This window comes from Vanessa tameamea, chromosome 11 (genome assembly GCF_037043105.1).
Source record: "Vanessa tameamea isolate UH-Manoa-2023 chromosome 11, ilVanTame1 primary haplotype, whole genome shotgun sequence".
NCBI classification, from domain to species: Eukaryota; Metazoa; Arthropoda; class Insecta; order Lepidoptera; family Nymphalidae; genus Vanessa; species Vanessa tameamea.
Window position 1 is genome coordinate 8,198,859 of NC_087319.1, and position 10,193 is coordinate 8,209,051.

Sequence of the window (10,193 nt, forward strand, 5' to 3'; positions counted from 1 at the left end):
CGGCAAATATTACATATGTGATCTGCTATATAAGGGGAATATGATAGGATAAATATCTCATAAGTATCAGAATAACAAAAATGCAGAAGCGAAATAGTTTATAGGGGTTAGTATAAATATCACTGCTTCAGCACTTCATATTAGTTGAATCAAAATGTTTTATAATCAATAAGATATTTTTATTCAAATAATGTCTTATATAAATAAGATTAAGACGGTAAGAAATATTTATGACCGAATTGAATACATCATATTGTGTTTGATGTAAGTAGTAAAAGATACATTTATACAAAAACATCACAATTTTTAACCAATAAATATTCTTCCTGTTATTTTATTTGTTTTTTTGTGGACCTTTGTATAGTTACCTAGATTCTTTTAAAAGCGGAAATTTTATAAATTGTAACAAAATAAAAACCATTCCTAATAGAACAGTGAGATATGTGATACCATTTGTATCCGTGAAAGCTCAGTTCACTATATTCCCTAAAAGTTGTATGAGAATATTACCACACTCTTTCACTGTAAAACCCTCTTAAATTATACAGCACATGTTAAAATATTGTCGTGATTACAAAGTTTGTGTGGTAAATCTCGCTTAAGTATAATAATGTATCTATAGGTGCATTTTCCACTTCTGGGCAAAGTCCTCTTTCTTTTCTTTTTTCTTGAGTCGGTGCTCCAGTGCAGATTGTTGACTGCCGAGTGTGAGATAGGTAACAAGCAACAATTAACGTACAGTAGAAAATTCAACGATGCTTGTCCGGATTTTTTATAGATATTGGACAACATCACATTATTTACCCAGATCCCAATGTAAGTAGCTAAAGCACTTGTGTTATGGAAAATCAGAAGTAATGACGGTACCACATACACCCAGACCCAAGACAACATAGAAAACTAATTAACTTTTTCTACATCAATTCGGCTGGGAATCGAACCCGGGGCCTTGGAGTGGCGTACCTGGCGTACCTAGTGGGTTAGTCTGTATTTAAACTTAAGATTTGTTATCTGTAAGATTATTATATTATTAATATTGTCATGAAAACAATGAAGAGAAAATAGCATTAATCTGGGCGATGGTGACCACTTATCATCTATATATCATTGCCTAGTATATCCATTTTGTAAAAAAAAATATATAATATACAAGAATATTAATTACGGATTTTTTTTAAGAGCAACACTTGTTAGTGTTTTTACTGGTATCTCTAATCCCTTTGGGGTTACAATATATTTCAACAAGTTTTGTTCTTTTAAAAGAATATATAATACAAACTACACGTAAAGAAAAAAATAACAGGATTTTATTATTACTATTTTGAAAAAAAAATGTGTTTATTAATAGTGTATCTTCATTATGCAGCAATTTTACTTAAAAACTAGTCTTTCTATAAATAGCTTACATATCACAAAAATATTTGTATAGTATGTTCTATATCTATAAGCGTGAACAGATGACCATACCACTAAAGCAGTATTATTTATATTATAGTCTTAGCACTTTGTAACATGCCAGGTTAAAATCAAACGTTTACTTCCTGATAATGTCATATAATCAACGCACAATGACCAGATGGGGGCAAAGGTAGTCATCTCGAGCGGTCAAACACAATGAGGGTCGCTATCTAATCCGACTGAGATATATTGTATAGATTATCGAAACATACCCATCCATTATCGTTCCAACTTTGTACATCTTTGAATCGAATTCGTTTGATAATTGTGTATCGAAAGGTTTTGGAAGAAAATATTTAATGTGATTGCAATAACAAATACATTTAAGTGGAAAAATGTTGATTGTTGAAAAAATTTAGTTGCGAGTAGAGTTTGCGTGTAAAATGTTTTTGTCTGTGAGTTTATCTGAGTTAGTCTACAAAATGGTTAAAAGTTACAAATGTAAACGTATTGATGATTATATAAGCATTACAAACCCGTCTAATCTATTTATCAAAATCGGTCAGACAATAATGACAACCTATAATCACGTACATTTAATTTTGAGTGATTACAATAGATAATTGTAATCACTAAAAATATTTTAAGGATTTTTAAAATGTTTCCTTCGCTTCCTTATTTATGAAACAAACTTAACTTTGGTGGAACCGAGGAATAGAGCTATTAGTAATATTCAAATATATTTTATGTATAAGATGTAAAGAACAGTCGGAAAAAATAAAATAAACAAATGGTGCACAAAGGCGAGCTTACCGCTTATAGCGATCTCCCCTTAGACAATCTTTGGCAAAAAAAAGTTTTGTTAGAGAACAAAAAAGTCCATAATAAATCATTTTATTTTTTCAAATGTGCTCATAATTTATTAAATTGTTTTTGGACCAGATATTAAAATCGTATAACAATTCAGTGAATCTACACATTCGCTTTCACGCTGATGTAGAACGGATGCCAGTCGTTTGTATTCCTGGAACGTGGGCAGTTATTTAGCTAGTGACAGTCATCTGACACGCCGGTAGACTGGACATGAAAATTCATGCCTCTCCCGAATCGTAATTAACTTTTTAAGCCAGTACACGTGTTATTGGGTTTCAAAAGCAAGAAAGGAATAAGGGTAGGTTTATACTTGTATTAGAAGTTGTATTGGTACATTCATATTTTTAGTTCAGTACAGGTATTAATGCAATTGCTATTAAGATATACAGATAACTACTGATTATTGTATTTTAGTTGAATTTTTACTTTATCTAAAAAACAAGAAATTGTTTTAAATAAAAAAAAAGAATAGTAACAGGAAAAAGGTTATTCAAATTGGTGCCTAAATGCGAGTCAGTAAAATGTGCTAGACCAAATATGAGTCAGAACGATGTCCATAGACTGGGAAATAACGGCATGAAATTGCATCCAAAATCGTTTTTGGAGGTCCAATTACCAGTTGTTTCGCAATTTGCAAACATGGGCAAATGGTATTCTTTTAAGCCCGGTCGATTACACGAACGTTAATCTCATGGTAGTCACGTAGCTGTTCGGGATGCACGTTTGAATATCATATCAATGTCACAATCAGGGCGACAATATGGAACGGAGTGAATGGGTTGTATTGCTTTATTAAACACTTATCCGATAAATAATCTTGCTACAACAACATACTTCAATATAGCCAAAGTAATTAGAAATCAAAAGTATAGTGTATAGGTATGGCATTCCAAAAATTTTATGCTTAATAAAACTCAAGCTTGGTTCTGTTAACAGGATCAGCTTGCGCTTATAAAGAAGGTTTGATTGGTAATGAATTATTTACTTGTTACCCCCTTTTTTCGATAAATATAAGTATTTAATGAGTGTATGTAGGCACCGGAATACCCACTAAAGAACCAGCGGTTTCCACTCCGTAGAATGCGCGAGCGATCCCGTGACGCCACGGCGGAAGGCCCGCTTTTGTGAGCCTATAATACCTTAGTCCAGCGATATTAAGATCGGGGGAGAAGGAGTACATAGCGCCGACACCATCTCCTCGGTCTTCTTCTATTATGGTTATATTACAATTAATTTAATCCAACAAAACACAACATATAATATTATTTTAATAACTATAATAATTACATTATCATTGCTTCATATAAGCCTATCATATAGCTAATTCGATTTTGATTGTTATATAAGTTGTTTTTTTTTATAAAAAGCATGTATAAAAATATCCCGTAATAGAATGGTCTTCCCTAATTATTCTTGATTGATTTTATCAAACGCACAAATGCAGGCTGTTTTCTTGGATAAAGGTAAAGTAGGTCGCCGCCGGGACCACTGTTGATTGATGACACGTGTCTCACAAAATAGCAAACAAATATTTAGTATGTATTAGGGATATTTTTTTCCTTTAGAATATTTAAGATATCATTCGTGTTTGACTCGAGAACATAACACGGGTATTATTTTTAACAAAGCACAATCATCAGTAAAATAATAATATCTATAAAGATATTTACAAGGGTCTCAGATTAATCATTATTTAGTAATAACTAATTAAACTTGTTGATAATTTAAGAATAACGAACGATGAAAACGTGTTTGTGTTTTTAATAAGTAAATTTAATATTTTTCTAGCAATAATGTTGTTAGTAAAAGCTCATGCTCGTGGAAGTTCACGAGCTAAGCAGAATTATGTGTTCCAGAAATTAGTGAAATTAATATTTTTTGCACCTCTTATAGTCGCAGTTCTTCTTCTTTTTTTTATAAAATTAAAAATATACCAAGATTATGCTAATAAATAATTCATAATTTTTTTTTATAATTTTAATTTTATTTGCTACCTTTCAGTATAGTAAATAATTTTATAGGTTGTCATGAACATATGATCATAAATTATATTTAACACTTTATGACCAATTTCTATGAAACAATGACTAAGCGTTTTATACTTTGAAGTTCACTAAAATGGGTCCTATAAATGGGGTTAAAAGAGGGCGTTCTTTCATTGTTATTGTTCACGTTTCATATAAAGTTTTTACGAAGATTGATGCGTTAATAAAATATCTTCACATAACTTCCTTGTCATAAATGGGTTCGCTTATGAATATTAGTTTAATAAACGACACATATAACGTTTTTAATGTTTAAGTGTTATTACTTAACTGTTTTCAATTCAACTAGATTTTTTTTCGCGGTTTTGCTCACAGAAATAAATGTTTCATTTCTAAATAAAGTCGTTCGATCGAAGGTTTCCCTATCGTCAAAGATCATCTTAAATTACATTAAAATTATAATTTGTTACGCCTTTACATCGTTCCGGATCATTATGAAATTTTGGATACACGTCGTCAGTGTAGTACGGAAATGGACAGATGGTATATTCAACATACCTGGCCCTGAAGGGGCCGCATTATTTTTAATGGAGCTTATTAGAAAATGAAAGGCACTGTGCCAGATATACGCAAAAAAATATCGTATTTCGTTCGTTATTAAAATAAATATCCGTAAAAAACATTGAAAATAATTTAATTTATATACGTACCAGTGCCAACAAAATATTCCAAATATGGAAGTCGTTGAACTCCAATTATAATACGACGATACAAAATTCGTTGACCCGAATTCAATCCAATCCCCGGATCGATATATACCGTACTGATGAATGTCCAACTTACCGGACGAATCGAAATAAAAATCTCGATGTATCGTTTCCAACACGATGTTTATTACGTTTGGCACAACTCGTATTGTAAATAGTGACGTATAGCACAGTCGGTCATGAAATATTGCCTAATTAAATTTAATTGAGGTACATTTACAGCGTTGTCTTCAGAATATAAATTACGAAAATAATCTCAAAGCCAATGCTCCGATTTTTTATCTAGACTAGATTACACGTTGTAATGACAAAATCCTAAATTTATATGTATATAATATATCTTCTGATCATTTGATTGCCTTACTTTAAATATTGAAAGTAAAGAGAATATAATAGGCACTCATCCACTTATTCTGATGTCTGATGTCTAGATTGTTATGAGTAAATATAGCGTGTCATAATATTATAATGCGGGCATCGTAGAAGTGCTGTGAAAACCAGTAAAGTACACCAGCCGCGTGAACACGAATGTGGATAGTTTTCACGTCCATATTGACGTGTTACATGTTCGCGCCTTGTTCAGCTTTCCGAATCTGTATTTGTGGCCTCGTCAAAGGTTTCACGTACCGCGAAGCCAGTGTGAATGTTAACACATCCATACTCACTTCATAAAAGCAGTAATGTAGTGTTAATATGTATTTGGTTAATTTACTAAAGCGCACAGTGCCACGGCCATAGGGGCAACTTATTTTTCAGCGTATATATTAGTTGAGTACAAGAACTAAATTGAATTAGAGCTGTAAACGATTGTAAGTTTAAAGTTGTGTTGCGTGTTAAATGTTTCGAATTCTTGAGAAATTACTATATGAATGAATACTGCGTTTCCTTATGGAGCCTTGAGTTTTGCAATAGATAATTTAAAGAGTATGAGTTAGCTGACCAGATGGACTTGCACAGAGTGCTACCACCAACTGCAATAAATGAGTAATGAGAATATTTGCACAAAGCCCTTCCATCAAGTGCAATCAGCTGCAATAAATATAGACTAATTCTTACACCACCAATGCCACTGAAAACGAGATAATATTATTTGAAGAGGAAGTTATATATTTTAATACACGATAAACACTCGGGCTTATAATTATACTGACGGCCTCACACTTAAAATGTTAATACAGCAATAGAGAGTATTCATTTTTGTCTACTGCTTAGAAACTGCGGGTTGGATATGTGGATGAGTGGTTTTATTTGACTTGTTTTGTAATCAAATATTTATGTTACATGAACTTAAATTCAAACAAGAAAGTTTGAAATTTAACTAATATGATCTGTAAGTAAATTTATTTCGTTCAGAACTTACATAAACTTACTACATGTTTTGGTAAGTTATTGATTAAGGTGTTTAGTTTAAAAATAGAAAAAGACAACTCTTTAATTTGGAAGTTGTTTACTTCCAAATTAAACAATCAGTCACATCGCTCGCAGAATTGACGGCCGCTGGAGTCGAAAGATTTTTGTGTGAGTACCAGGAACCGGAAGACGCGGCGAAAGAAGGCCCTTACAAAATGGACCGATGATCTTATGAGGGTCACGGGAAACCGTTTGTTAAGAATAATGCCATCGTGGAAATTCTTAGGGGATGTCTGTATCCAGCAGATTATATCATCCAGCTAATATGATGATGAACTTTTAAGTTTATTTTTTGCAATTTTATCTATGAATTCATTAGCCCTTTATAAGACATCTGATAAGACTTCATAAATCTGCGTAATTTTTTACGGAACTCAAAAGAAAATGAAAGTAGAATAAGTAATTACTGGGTCATTTGATAAGGGATAATAAATGGATAACGATTCTAGAATGTGTAAATTCGTTAGTTACTTGTTTTATCCTCAAGGATGGTTATTTATTATCTATGAATATATTTCACTGCCTCCGGTCTATTTAGTCAGATTATAAATAATGTTATCATATGTTTATCAAATTCTACAGCTATTAAAAGTTAAGGTCAAAACCTTTTTTTAACATTTAAAGTTGGTCTCACGAATATCGAATTAGTAGTGATAAGTCAAACAAAAAAATCTAGTTTTTCTGACGAAAAAATCTACGCGGCATGCATTACGATAGGAATAGCAGGGTATATAACTCCGTGATTCTGACAGCGCGTAAAGCCTAATCTTTCACTGGTAATATCAGATTCCCGTCAATGCATCGTTTTCAAGAAATTTCATAGGAATTTCTTAGTTAAGGTTGCTCCATTTTAACATTCACTAAGCAGATATTAGAACACATGTGAAATGTTGAGATAAAACTACATAAATATATTTTGTCCAAAACGAACACGACTGCAGTTGAGCGCAGTGAATGATGTCACATTAAAATTTCTGTTTGTCGACATTACACTTCGTCGCAATGTGCTACCCGTGGTTTGTTTATCAACAGGGCTTCCGTACAATTTGTATAAATTACGTACATGGCGCAATACCATTGCCAAAAAGTTAAGTTACGACTCGTGGTGAAAATATATTTTGACATTAAATTATTTTTAGTAACAATTTTCGTGTTAAATATTAATAAATGCATTTCTCTAATTCATTATGAAAAACATTATACCTTAACTGTTTAAGTATTTTAAAAGGTAAAAAAAATACACAGCATTAAAAGATTGTACAAGTAAATTTATTTTATATACCATTTTATACATAATATATACGCTATGCGGCTACAGATCTTGGGATCCGGGATTCAAATCCCAAGTCAGGACGTCAAGTCCAAAAGCCCGGATTTAGGAAGTTGTTACGATCGCATGTCACAGAACCATGTAGGAGCGTTGATTTTGCGCTTGATCTCATTACGTTTTTTTTGTTTTTATATGATAGGTGGATAACGGGCAGGGAGCATCTGATGGAAAGTGACTACAAATACTACGTTTAATCAAATAAAGATAGTGCGTATGGTTTTGTTTATTACAGACACTTTTGCACTGTATCTACAGAGTAGGCGCCTACTTGTTAGATTTTGGCCATTTTGGAGATCGGCAGCCATGCTTAAATTCCTATCCTGTATCAAACCAAGCGCGGCCGAAATTTTTTCTTGATATACGATCATATTGGCTTTCCTTTAATCGGATTACGAAAGTGCACATGATTATCCTTACTCACACTTCTGCTCCATAATAATGTGTCCGCTGAGTCTGATTAAGATTACATTACTTTAGAATTTGAGTTTGGTTTCAAATCATAATATAAATCATAATTATCTATATATCATAATATAAATACGATACGCAATAAAATGGTCTTAAGTATTTCAAAGATCTTAGTAATTATGTGTGTATCGTCATTAATTACTTGCTACAACAGTTAAACTATCACAAGTGTAACATCCCTAAAATAATGACATTATATCCATTTACTTCAAAGTATTAGATGTATAATCATTTATGAGATCATTTGCCTTGAATAGGTAATAGAAAAAGTTTTAGTGTGGAAGGTAGTCGTAAAATCAGATCCGCTTGTACTATAATGTGAAGATTAATGAAGGGTTAGGCGTAATAGCACATTGCTTTATTTTATGTGCAAGATTATATTCCACTGTTATTATATACACTGTAACCAGATTATACATGTTTATGTATAATATGGTTACAGTGTATGATAGTAAATAATCATTTGATTAAACGGAATATAGTAAGGTACTTTAAAAAAGAATGCAGGTGACCCAGTGGCTTTAGCAGTTGAAGTTGGGTTTAACTAAAGCAACCATCACTAATTTTTCATGTGCTGTAATTGTGATTAAAATCCTTATCGCGCTCGTAGGCGATGAAAAACATTCTGACAAAACCTGTGGGTTAAAATGTATTTTGACACCAACTCGCATTAATGTAGCGTAGTGGAATACACTTTAAAACTAACCTAACCTAAGACGAAACTAGAAAAATGACCTAGCAGTGGCTGTACCGGCTATTACTTTAATACACAACTAATTTTTTTTAAAAAATTCTCAAAAATATAAAAAAATAAGTGCTCATTAGTAGTAAAGTAGGTAAACACTTTGAAAACTAAGACATTGTAACGAGCACGGGCTAATTTTTTGTTCTTACATTTTTGTACATCTATCACATTGTAAGATATCAGAATATTCTTTATTCAAGCAGGCTCTAAAAATATTTGAATCCTACGAGATTAGAATAAATGTTGTATTTGAGAATCGTGTACGAGTATGTATGTATAAATAAAACCATGGCGTGAAAATTAACGACAAAGTCAATTTTGCTAGTTTGCATCTGAAAATGTCTTTCTTCTCTTTCTAAAAAGTATTAGTTCTTGAAAACTATCATGTTATCTTAACTCGTGTTAAAAATACGAAAGCAAGTTTGTTTATTTGTTCTTTGTCTTAACTACCCGAGTAATTATTATGCAATTTTGCATACACGTTGTCAGGGGCTTAGTAAAGAACATAGGGTAATCCGACACTTGCTCGATTCCCCGTTACATGCAGCTGAAACCGTGTGAGGAAACTATATAAACGGTTGGTTTTGTACAAACGGATATGTTACAAATACCTATTATAAATACAATTAATAAAACATTTTTATACGATTAAGAAAAATGACATTATAACATACAATAATAATTCGGTAATCCGCTTTGCATATGTGCCATATTTTTTCTTCAGATAAGCGAAACGATTTCCTTACAATGTTTATTTTACTTTTGTACACAATATGTGATTTATATGTTTTGTACACGTAGTCATTTATAATACTTACATTCGCATTCCTCTGTCGATCTATGTATAATGAGAGTATGGTTTTAAAACCAAACTTATAAATATCTACGTATGGATTACTTTTTATGGCGTCGGTAGCCGGGCGATCAAATTACCTGGTGGTGAGCGGTCACCACTGCCCCTTGGTATATTTAACAATTTAGATCCATATAGATAAATATTATATAATCAGTACAAAGCAAAGCAAATGGCACACCACATGCGCACGATTTAATCAAATGTGTTTCTAACTTATTGTTATTGTGAGAACTGTACTGGATACACATACGTATACTCTGTTCCACTTTTCTGTAGATTTTATGGATCTGTAAATCTCACGAACAAAGTTTTTTGTATCTATTATAGTTTAGTTATGCTAGTTTCGATAGGATCAGGACTG